Below are 12,810 nucleotides of genomic sequence, written 5' to 3'. Positions count from 1 at the left end.
TAACCCTGCACCTTGTCATTACACACACAGCAGCCACCTTAGCACTAGCGAGGTTCGTGGGGGATCAGAAAGGAAATATTTTCTTTGTTCTGTTCAGGAATTTTGCCAGAGATGGCAGCGATAAGACTCTTTAGATAGGGTAGAGTGGGACTGTAAAGTATCTGAATCTGCTGCAGGTACACCAGTCTGGAGCTGGGGGAATGTTTGTATTTTTCAGGGCACAAAAACTATTGGTGAAGTGGAGGTTGAATTCAATGAATAGTTTCACATGAAAAACAAATTGATTAAACAACAAAAAAAAGTCAAAATGCTTTGCGTTGACCATTTCAAAACTAAATACCTTTTGGCGTTTCATTTAGAAATGGTGCTTAGTTTTCAAAATGTAGCTATATTTATTTAAAAAAAAAAAAAAGATGAAAAACACCTGAAAACACAAAACCCAAAACAAAGCTCCCAAAGTTGTGTTGGATTTTTTCATTTGGTTTTGGGTGTCTTTAATTGAAAACAAAAATTTATTTTTGGCGTGAAAACCAAGAAGATTCAGCTTCAGTTCAAAAGGAAACTGTTTTTCTTTTTTAGTTCAGATCCTCCCTTCCCCCAAACCAAAAAAACAATTATTTGCTAAGCTCTACACGAGCCAAAGACAAGTTTCTCAAACAAACCATAAACTTCTATGCGTCGATGAAAGGGGATTTAGAAAGACAAACTTCTTGTAGATATTCATTTCCTTGTTGAATTAGTTCAAGGTCAACTGCCGTGCGGTTTCTGGCAACAGTGTCCTATCCACTGCTGGAAATGACCCACTATAGAATAGATCTTAGCCAGCCAGCCTATTTAGATCATCATACTCAGCAGTGAAATAGGCCCAGGTTAATGTTCCAACCTCATATTACTGATCATAAATGACATAAAATCTACTGTGGTAACAAAAGGCTATTCAGAATTTCAGTTAAAATCTATTATTAGTTCATCCTGGATATGCTTCATCTGTGGACAGTTTTTCTTTTGAAGGTGAATGAGTCAATAATTTGGTGGAACTTTTCCATCTAACATCTGTGATCCAATACATTTCATTACATACACTGGATGTGCAAAATGTATATACACCTCTACCTCGTTATAACGCGACCCGATAGAACATGAATTCAGATATAACGCGGTAAAGCAGTGCTCCAGGGGGCGGGGCTGCACACTCCAGCGGATCAAAGCAAGTTCAATATAACGCGGTTTCACCTATAATGCGGTAAGATTTTTTGGCTCCCAAGGGCAGCGTTATATTGAGGGAGAGGTGTATTTGCTCCTTCACCAAGTAAACAAACTGGATTCTGGAAAGGGCTGCAACAGAGGTTGATTTTGCATCAGATTGCAGAAAAACAAAGCTGGCTATGAAAGCCCTAGTCCCATTGTTAAGAAAGGTTTGTTGTTTTTTTGGGGTGAGGGGGAAGGGGGTCAGTAGCTAACATAAGCTTTCTGTGTGTGTCACTGAAGGAAGCGCAAGGAGTTATACCTCTGAGCACTTCCTCTGGATAGCACCACTGCACATTTATCCAGCCAGCTGTGAACTTAGCCATTCCTGGATCATTTCAAAGGAAAAAAAGAAGCCATCTGCAACCAGAATGTAGGAAACTATTCACATCACTCACCAAACTCAAGCCACTGATGCCTGGCCAATGGCACTGTGGGTTGTGGGTGCAGCTCTGCACGTTGACTGAAGACTCATCACAATGACCCAAGAACACTGGGATAAGGCTGAGTCCTGCCGCTGAGTAAATACTGTGACAGGTATTGCAACCACCTGCACTGTTTTGGGGGACATATTGTCTTTAATGTTTAAAGCATGAAAACCTCAAAATACCATTATATTGAGATGGGCCAAACAGCATGAGCTACAGAACATACATAGCCTCTGCTACCAACACTGGACACTTGTGTTTGTATGTTCCTGGCCCATGGGGAGGTGGAGGTGGGGGCGGGGGGAGGGCCTGTGAAATCTGGAATCACAGATACCCAGCCTTTGAAGCCTGACCACCCAGCGAACATGGGAAGGGACGGGTTTTACCTGTGGGAGGAAAAGGTTTGGGGATTTGGAGGCTGAGTTAAACAAACTCAGACCTGTTCTACACGAACCAGGGGCATCGGAACAGGGGGGGGGGAGTGGGGGGCTCCCGCTTTTGAAAGTGGACGGGCGTGGCCCAGCCACTTTTTGCCATGGGCCTGGTCCCTCAATTTTCCCCCCCAAGACCCTGCCCCTGACCAGGCTGGAAGCTGGAGCCCAGCCCAGGCAGCTGTGGGGAGACACAGACCCTCCACCTGCCCGGCGTGGGGGGCCCCAGAGCAGCCCCAGATGGAGGGTCTGCAGCTCCCCACAACTGTCCAGGCGGCTCTTTGGCCCCAAGGCCCTGCCCCCAGGCTGGAAGCCAGAGCTGGGTCGGGGTAAGAGCAGCACGGGCAGCTGTGGGGAGCGGCGGACCCTCCACCTGCCTTTGGCAGGGGGTCTGGGCGCTGGGGACATGGGCTGGGGGCTGCTCTCAGGCCCCCCCGCCCCAGGCAGGTGGAGGGGCTCAGACTCCCCAGCCCAGCTATGGCTTTGCCAAGGGGGGCTGGGCCTCGTGGGGAAGAGGGGCCTCGTGGCCCCTCCCCACTTTTAGGAAGGCTTCGTTGCCCCTGAAACGTGTAAGTCGATCTAAGTTATGCTAGTTACGTTATATAAGTAACAGAACTTAAGTCGACGTAACTTAGATCAACTTACAGCGGAGTCCACACTATGCTACGTTGACGGGGGACACGCTCCTGGCAACGTAGGTTCCGCCTCTCATTGCAGTGGATTATAGATGTCGCCGGGCCAACGCTCACCCGTTGACTTTGCGCGTCTTCACCAGACCTGCTGCAAGAGCACCGATTTAGATGTGTAGTGTAGACAAGGCCTCAGACCTTCTTTCTAATCCAGCAAACAGACATTATCTTTTGTCCGGAGCAGAGATAGGAGCAGCCCTTGCTGAAAGGTTGGAAGACTTTAGCCTGCCAAGGCCCCATAGGACTGACAGACGCTTTCTGATACATTTAAATCCTTGTATTTGTTTTCAATCCTGGATGAATGTGCTGTTTGGAAAGAGCTGTGTGGTGACTTGTAACTGCTGGCACACCAGGGCCTGGCACAGAATCAGACTTGTCTACAGGAGGGCTTTTAGCCTTTGGCAGAGTATACCAAGGCGTGACACGTGGCTAGAAAGGGTTAAATATCCTGCAAAATAAATACCCTCAAAAGACATGTGGGGAAATAACGTTCGTGTTTTTGTGTATTTGCACATGTATGAGTAGGGTGGACAATGTAATCAACAATCCCTGTCTATGCTGTCTTCTGATAATTCAGAGGGTACCTGGATGGAGGCCTGAAGCTGGATCACTTTAAGGGAACTATGGACTTCTGAGTAACCAGTGAGGTAATAAAGGGCATGGCTACACTTGCGAGTTAGAGCGCATTAAAGCAGCCCAGTGCGCTCTAACTTACGCCGCGTCCACACTGGCAAGGCACGTAGAGCGCTCTAACTCCACGGCTAGAGCATTCCTGGTACTCCACCTCGGCGAGTGGAATAACATTTGATGCGCCCCCGGTGGAGTGCTGCAGCGCCAGTGTGGTCGCCCTAGTCTGTTAATGCACTCTGCTTGGCCTCCAGAAGTGTCCCACAATGCCTGTTCTAGCCACTCTGGTCATCAGTTCGAACTCTACTGCCCTGCCCTCAGGTGACCAACCATCAGACCCGCCCTTTAAATTATCTGGGAATTTTGAAAATCCCCTTCCTGTTTGGTAGCCGTGTTAGTCTGTATCTACAAAAACAACAACGAGTCTGGTGGCACCTTAAAGACTAACAGATTTATTTGGGCATAAGCTTTCGTGGGTAAAAACCTCACTTCTTCGGATGCTCATCCAGGCGTGAAGTGCTCTCAGCGAGTCTTTCCAGGTGACCATACCTCCACACGCCAGGCGATCCCCAGTATGGCGCAATGGCGAGGTGCTGGACCTCACCAGTGTTGTGGGGAGGAAGCTGTCCAGTCCCAGCTCCGCTCCAGCCATAAGAATTACAATACCTTCAGGCAGATATCAAGGGACATGATGGAAAGGGGCCATGACCGGGACGCACTGCAGTGCAGGGTTAAAGTGAAGGAGCTGTGGGATGCCTACCGCAAAGCCCGCAAGGCAAACCGCCGCTCTGGTGCTGCCCCCACAACCTGCCGTTTCTACAAAGAGCTGGACGCGATACTTGGGGGTGACCCCATCTCCACTCCGAGTACCACCATGGACACTTCAGAGCCCAGTTCAGCAAGGCAGGAGGAGGACCAAAGCAGGAGCGAGGGTGATGCGGCAGAGGAAGACACCCCGGAATCCCTAGATGCATGCAGCCAGGAGCTGTTCTCAAGCCAGGAGTAAGGTAGCCAGTTGCGGTGGCCGGTGCTTGGGGAAGGACAAACACCAGAGGAGATTCCTGGTAAGCGGTTTTTATTTTGGGAAGGAAGTTATTCGGTGCGGGCTCTTGGGGCGAGGAGGGTTAGGGCTGCATGCATGCCTAGATGCAGAATAGGGCATTGATGTGCTCTCACACCACAGTAATCGGCCCCAGTGATCTCTTCAAAGATCTCAGCCAGAACTTGGGCAATGCACTTGCGCAGGTTTCTTGGGAGAACCCACTGTGGTCTTTGTCCCAGTCAGGCTAAAATGTCCGTGCCAGTGTGCCGTGAGAGGGACCATTGCTGCACACAGGCAAGCTGCACAGGGGCCAGGGCGGAAGCTGCATTGTGGTAGAAGACCCTCCCTTGTTTCCCAGGTCACCCTCAGTAGCGAGATATCTTCCAGGACCAACTCCTGTGGAAAATGTGGGGACAGTGTTCAGTATAAGGGCCCGCTGCAGCTGTTGGCTCTCCCCAGTGCACAGAAACCAAGAGGATAGTACAGCCATGAAACAATCAGTCCCCCTTGACCCTGTGCATATTCACCATTTCGGGGCTCCCGTGGGTTATGTGCGCTCGCTTTGGGATGGGCAAATTATGCTATTGTGTAGACTGTGCTTGCCCCCCTTAAGTACGGGATCTTATCGCCACCAACTGCCTCCAACACCTGTAGCTTCACCACCCAGCCCTGAAAACTATGACCCTTACCCACTGCACTCAACCCCCGTCACTATGCAGTATAGCCATCCTGAAGTGCAGCACTCATTGCACAGCACTCCAGCCAGGAAGGCGGAGTATAACAGGACATACACAAATCTGTGATTGTACCGTTCCCCACCCCACCCCACCCTCCTTGCCCTTTCTGTTTCCCAAGCAGTTGTGTTTCTTTTCAATAAATGGATTGTTTGGCTTTGAAAACATTCTTTATTATTGCATAAAGTAAAAGATACTTTCCTGGGCTAAGGTAACAGGCACTGCAAGTCAGTGTAGCAAACACAGATTCCTACTAACATTGGAACTACTGCACTTCACGCCCGTGCAGGGCATCAGACATTACTGGTGGCATTCAGCCTCAAATTGTTCCCTCAAGGCATCCCTAATCCTTGCAGCCCCATGCTGGGCCCCTCTAATAGCCCTGCTCTCTGGCTGCTCAAATTCAGCCTCCAGGTGTTGAACCTCTGAGGTCCATACCTGAGTGAAGCTTTCCCCTTTCCCTTCACAAATGTTATGGAGGGTACAGCGCACAGACATAATTGGGGGGATGCGGTCATCGGCCAGGTCCAGCTTCCCATACAGAGAGCACCAGCGGCCCTTTAAACGGCCCAAAGCGCACTCTACAGTCATTCTGCACTGGCTCAGCCTGTTGTTGAACTGCTCCTTGCTGGTGTCAAGGCTCCCTGTGTAGGGTTTCATGAGCCACGGCATTAAAGGGTAAGCAGGGTCTCCAAGGATCACAATGGGCATTTCGACTTCACCTACAGTGATCTTCTGGTCTGGGAAAAAAAGTCCCGGTTTGCAGCTTCCTGAACAGGCCAGTGTTCCGAAAGATGTGTGTGGCATGCACCTTTCTGGGCCAGCCTGCGTTAATGTCAATGAAATACCCACAGTGATCCACAAGCACCTGGAGAACCACAGAGAAATAGCCCTTCCGATTAATGTACTCGGATGCTAGGTAGGCTGGTGCCAGAATTGGAATATGCGTCCCATCTATCAACCCTCCGCAAAGCCAGCCACAATGTCATGCACGATACCCAGAGTCATGGTTCTTCTGAGCAGGATGCGATTAATGGACCTGCAAACTTGCGTCAACACGATTCCAACGGTAGACTTTCCCACTCCAAACTGGTTAGCGACCAATCGGTAGCTGTCTGGAGTGGCCAGCTTCCAGATTGCAATAGCCACCTTCTTCTCCACCGTCAGGGCACCTCTCAATCTCGTGTCCTTGCGCCGCAGGGTGGGGGCGAGCTCCTCACACAGTCCCATGAAAGTGGCTTCTCTCATCCGAAAGTTCTGCAGCCACTGCTTGTCATCCCAGACTTGCATGACGATGTGATCCCACCACTCAGAGCTTGTTTCCCAAGCCCAAAAGCGGCGTTCCAAGGTGGTGAGCATGTCCGTGAATGCCACAAGCAATTTTGTGTCGTATGCGTTACTCAAGTTGATATCATTGTCTGAGTCCTCACTGTCAGTTTGGATCGTAGGGAATAACTCGACTGCCAAACGTGACGTGCTGGCGAGACTCGTCAGCATATTCCTCAGCAGTTCGGGTTCCATTCCCACAGACCGAAAGGGAAGACAGAGCGAGCAGCACAAAAAACGTTGAAAGATGGCGCCAAATGTGGACAGAAGCAGAGGGATTGCTAGGATGCGAACCGATGCATCACGGGGCATTGGGACAGGACCCAGAATGCCCCCCACTCCTCACAAGCCACAGCATGGGAAGAGGTGCTCTGTGGGATAGCTGCCCATAATGCACCGCTCCCAATGCCCCTTTCCCTACTGCACTCTCTGAAGGCTGGTTTAACTCAAAGCGCTCTACATCTGCAAGTGTAGCCATGCCCAAAGAAGCTGTTTTATGCTGGCTTGGTGAATCTAAGGGTATGGCTACACTGGAAACTTCAAAGCGCTGCCGCGGGAACGCTCTCTGGGCAGCGCTCTGAAGTGCGAGTGTGGCACGCAGACACCTTTAGGCATGAATGCCAAGCAACAACAAGCATCATCATCTCAATCCCACTCCAGCTCATTTGGCAGAGTCTACTCCAGCCTTATAGCGAGTCTGACCATTTGTCACCATGCTGGATATCATGATATTTGGGCAAAACCTACCTGTCTTCTGCTGGGAAGACTCAAGCAAGTAGTTGGCTAGGACAGGAGAATAGTGCATTGTGCTGGAATGGTGGAAACATCTTGGGACACTCACTCTCAGCAGCACTTTGTAGGCATGTGATTCCCCTGTGTCCAATGGAGCTGCCCAGTTTAAATCCAGTGAACACATTGGGATGGGGCGGGAAAGAGAGAGGCTGTGTCATGGGCCTGGAGCTTTTTAACTCTAGTGAGCTCACAGGTCATTTTTCTTTTAGCACAGTCTTATTGCCCCTTTTCAACCCAAGCAATCTAGTCAAGATTTGGATGTTCAAGCTGAGAGTAGAAGTTGGTGGTAGTCAGGTCCTGATGCAGTTTTGTTTATTTACAAAGAGTGTACAACGTCTTCTTTGAATGCAGAGGGAATCTAATAGCAGGAAACAGCGTTGTTCGCTCACAGGACCAAAAACACTCTTTTCAGCCTGCACGCCTGACCCATCAGCCTCTTCCCAGCTTTCTTCCAGAGTCAGGTACCTAAACTCATAGTGTAGACCAGGGCTATGAGTCTACACCAAACATAGCCTTCCCCTCTGCCTTCCATCTTTGGAGGTCTCTTGCTGAAGTCTTAGCTTCTTCCTCTAGCATTGTAATAGTTTTCAGTTCTGCATTTCCAGGTTGTCCTTGGTCTACCTCACTGCCTCTTGCCCTGGGGTTTCCAGTTCAGTGCCTGCCTTGTTACCGTTGTTCATAACTCCATGTGTGTTGTAGCTATCTTCATTTTCGTTCCATAGTTTCCGGTCTTATCAGTTTCTGTTTCATCATCTTCCAAAGCTCTTCATTTGTGGGGGATTTTTCCCTACCTATTTGATGTTGAGGATTTGTCTAAGGCAGCTGTTTATAAAAATGTGGAGTTTAGAAAATAGGGTCTTGACAAGTTTCAGCACCATATAAAGAAGACTAACTTTACAACGATTAGCTATGGTGTTTTTTAAGTGAAGTAATTCTTTTAGGAGTATTTAAGGGCAAGAGGAGGCAGGCAACTAGAGGAGAAAATAATGATTGGGGGGGTATCATTTATCCCTTTTAATGTTCGGTGTTGCAGTCCTGATCTGTGTAACAAAGTAATTTAAGAGTCCATTCATATAACATGTATTATGGTTTCTTAGCTTTATATAGCACCTAGTACTAAGGCACCCCCACCTTGCACCCCCTCCAGTGGCAGAGCAAACACACTCACCTCAGTTTCCCTCTTTCAGAGTCCTCAGTAACTCCACACCGGCTTTCTTGACTCTAACACCCTCCTTGGGGACAGTATTACCAAAAATAGTTCAAATAATCCATGACAAAAGTCCCAAACACAGTCCATTTCTCCTATCAAGTGCATACAGTCCTTCAAATCCCACATCTTCTAATCCACCAACATACCACACTCCAGTGTCTTCCAGAACACTGGGACTCTTCTTTGGTTTTCTGTCCTTCTACTAGGACGAAGTGCAAGGCTGCTCTTCCAGTGGAAACCTCTACTGCCACTCTGCAAGCAGTTCATCCTCACCAGAGGAGTATCCCTCATTCCCACTGACCCTCAGCCCTCTAGCTCCAACTCTCCAGCATGGAGATATCAGCAGGCAAGCCAGGGGTTCTCAAAGTGGGGGTTAGGACCCCTCAGGGGTTTGGGAGGTTATTACATGGGGGGTTGCAAGCTGTCTGCTTCCATGCCAAACCCCGCTTTCCATCCAGCATTTATAATGGTGTTAAATATATTTAAGAGTGTTTTTAATTTATATGGGGGGTTGCACTCAGAGTCTTGCTACGTGAAAGAGGTCACCAGTACAAAAATTTAAGACCCCCTGAGGTAAGCCCTTCCGTGGCTACTCTGCCTTCAGCCATCTCTGGCCCTTGGCTTAATCTCTCTGGCATAGAAATCCGCAGTCAGCTCCCTTCAGCCTTCTCCAGCCCTGGCTTAGGGAGGTCAGATAGCAAAACTCACTGGCTGTTCTCCTGTCTTCAGCCTTCCCCCAGGAACCTCCAAAAGTCTCCTGGTCTCTGGCGGGCCTCATCTGCCAGTCTCTCCCCTCTAGGCCCCAGGTGCTCTCTTTTAAGCCCCACAGGGGTCAGATTTGCTGCAGATGCACTGACCTCTTCCCTCTTAAAGGGTCAATGTCACCCTGTGACACACCTCTTACCATAAAGCAGCCCCGTCATTCCTGATCAGCTCCCTGCTTTGTATAAACACCAGGGGCATTCCAGGAAGTGTCCAGGCAACAGCGCAAATCTATAGCTGCCATGACCATTCCTGCTCCTTGCTCTTAAATTCCTGATTTGACTTCAGCTTGATTTGGACTTTGCCACCTGACTTAGACTCTGACCCTTGGTATTGACCCTGGCCTGGCCTGACTACAAACTCCTCAGCTACTCCTAGCCTCAGGTTTGTCCCTACTCTGACCCTTGGCCTTGATTGCCCTTGTTGGGATCCTGATTTTTGGGATCAGTTTTTGTTAGTGTCTCAATGGAAGGTACCACTGCTGTGATAGTGGTGTTGAATAGAAGAACAGAGGAAGGCTGGAAACAAGACAGTTTTGAAAGTTTGGGCTCAGCTCTTGTCTATGTTCACTAAATGTGATGGTTGTAGTCCTGATTTAAAAGAAAAAAAAAAAATCTTCTCCACTCCTCTTCCCTGTTAGTTATTTATTTTATTTATTTTAAAGCAACCCAGTGAGAAAACCATTGGGTGGTAGACGTAGCTGAGAGGACTAGCAGGTCTACTGTAATGGTGTGGCAAAACATTTGCTGTGCTACAACCTTTTGCTTCTGGGCCATGCAGTCTGGACCTCAGAGAAATTCCCAGGGGTGGAGACTCCATTATTTGAAAGTTGGAAATGTTGCATCTACCCTGGACACGAAGGGTGGGTACCCTAGGGACCTGGTTCAGAGTTGTACTTTACTGAGAAAGCACTAGCCATCTTTTTTCTGGAAAACTTCCCATCAGTGGAGCTCTGTGCCATCTCGCACTGGTCTGAGATTGTCTGCACAATGTGATAGCCACCAGCTTATCTGCACTAGTGCTCTCGCTGCTGCTGCCGCCACCAAAAGTGTGGCCCCAGCAATAGTAATGGTGGGAAATTGCAAAGGAAAGAAGTCGAATGTAGACATAACTCCACCTAGGCTTATGTCCACTCTGTGGCAGAGAGGGGCAATGCTCTCTACTTACCTGAAGAGGACTGAGCTTGAGGGTGGCACCCAAGCAAAGGACTCCCTGGATAAGGTGCTGTTTGCTGGCAGACACCGCATAGTGAGGATCTTGCTGGGGGGGAAGAGCACCACGGTCTGCCCTAGCGTGGGCTCCGCACAATAGGGATGGGGAAAAAGGTGAGTACCCCCCAGTATGCTGCTGTGGGCTTTTGTGGGCTCCAGTGCTCAGCAGGTCATCCCTCTTATTTGCAGAGGGAGCTACTGTACCTGTGATACCTCACACGTCAGACTGAAAACTCAAATATTTGTAGTGAAAGCACCTGCAGGCTGAGTGCCAGCTTCATCATTAAACTTCCAAAGGAAAAACAAATGCAGGTCACTGTTCTAGATGTGTATTGAGGTAAGTCCTGCTCTCTGCTATCAGGGGTCCTGAAAGGCTACAGTGGAAGTAGCATAATTCTGCTGCACAGGTTTTCTCCCTGTCCACCTGTGAGAGGAGTAGAGGGTAGGATCAGGACCACGCAGATCCACCAGCCATTCTCCCTTCTGGGGCAAAGGTTAACCATATTTGGGGGGAACAAGGGGTGTGTGTGATGGCTTCAACCCCACTTCTGAGACGCCATCTGGTGTACTGGGGTGTCACTGAGCCCCTCCTGCTCCACTAGTCTGGGTTCCCTCTCCTGTTTTGCTGAATTAGGCTTTCCAGCCTCTTGCTACACAGACATGTGTGACGGTGCTGCCCATGGGAGCCAGCTGAGGTCACTCAATTAGGACGAACTGCAAACAGAACGGGGCAGACAAACCCAATCACTGGTGGATATTCCAATACTTAGATTTACCAAGCCAGCACAAAATAACTTCTATATTACCATACAGGTTACTCAGAAATCCAAACAACGCAGTTCCCTTAAAGTACCCAGCCTCAGGCCTCCATCCAGACACACCTGTCAGATATGATGATTACTGAAAATCTTATCTCATCATATAAAAGAAAAGGTTCTTCTACTCCCAAAGGATCAGCCACATACCCAGGTCCAATTATAACTTAGATCTTACCCAAAATACACACTATAGCCAATTCTTATTAACTAAACTAAAATTTATTATAAAAGAAGAGAGAGAGAGTTGGTTAAAAGATCAATGTACATACAGACTTGAATTCAATTCTTGAGGTTCAGATACATAGCAGAGGTGAGCTTGTAGTTACCAAAAGTCCTTTTAGAAATAGTCCATAGGTTATAGTCCAATGTCCATATTCAAGGTGGCTCCATGACTGGGGACCTCAATCCTTATGGCTTAAGGTTTCCCCCTCTTGAAACCCAAAGCGGATCTAGCTGAATAGCTCCAACTTCCTAGTTGGAGATGCAGGAAACTACTAAAATACTTTAGGATCTGTCCAGGGGAAGAATGCTCTAGGAGATACTAAAAATGGAAAGACTAAGACAGAAGTGAATTAAGTCGCATGAACAGGATTTTACCAGGGCATTAGAACAACAGTCACAAGTACCAATCTTCAGATGCCCCAACTTCACACATGAGCAAGGCTGTCTGACACTGCAGGGGCAAAAACAAACACCAAACTCAAGTGTTGGGCTCTGGCTAAGCAAGGTTGCCTCTGCAAAACAGGAAATAATATGATGCATAGCAAGCTTTTCTAGGATGATTCTGGGTTAACTTACCGCACCTTACTGATCCTGCAAACATCCACACCAAAGCTGAGCAATGCTCACTTTTGAGGGGAAAGCTTCCCAGTTAATCTTGGGATTACTTTCCTTTTAGGCACAATAATATCTGCAAGTAGCTTAATTTAAAAAACAACAACTGGACATCATGTTGCTGCGTAATCATTCAAAGGCTGGAATTGTAGGAGGTTGATGAGGGCAGCTAGTTAGGGCACTGCTTGCTGTTTTCATCTATACTAATCAGAGTCCAGCCAACAGGCTCGGACGAATTTTGGTTAAGAGGCAGATCACAAAATATGTGGGGTTGGAGGGTGTGAGCTACATTTTAAATAGAAAAGGTTTGCACACACTTCTCTCCTCCCCCCCCCCCACCCCGTTTACCTCTTTGAAATAAAACAATCTTCTTTTTGAACTGCACAGGAACCTTCGGAATTAGAATAATAGTGACGTGTGCACACAGCAACAGTACCATCCAGTGGACTAACCAATTATTACCAGTGCATTGTTTGGATTGTTTCTGATTTTTCTACAGTTGCCAGCAAGGTCCAATTCAAAGGGTAACGCAGCTGAGCTGTGTGACAAAAGGTAGCAGAGCACCTAGCTAGATTTCGCTGCCTGCTGGAAAGTCCATGTACGCTACCTATTTCCATCCTTTTCCAAGTCATGTATGCATGAATTGCCTTCTAACAAGGAT

The sequence above is a fragment of the Chrysemys picta genome, chromosome 12, assembly GCF_011386835.1.
Source record: "Chrysemys picta bellii isolate R12L10 chromosome 12, ASM1138683v2, whole genome shotgun sequence".
Lineage (NCBI taxonomy): Eukaryota > Metazoa > Chordata > Testudines > Emydidae > Chrysemys > Chrysemys picta.
Note: the sequence above shows the minus strand (reverse complement) of the source record.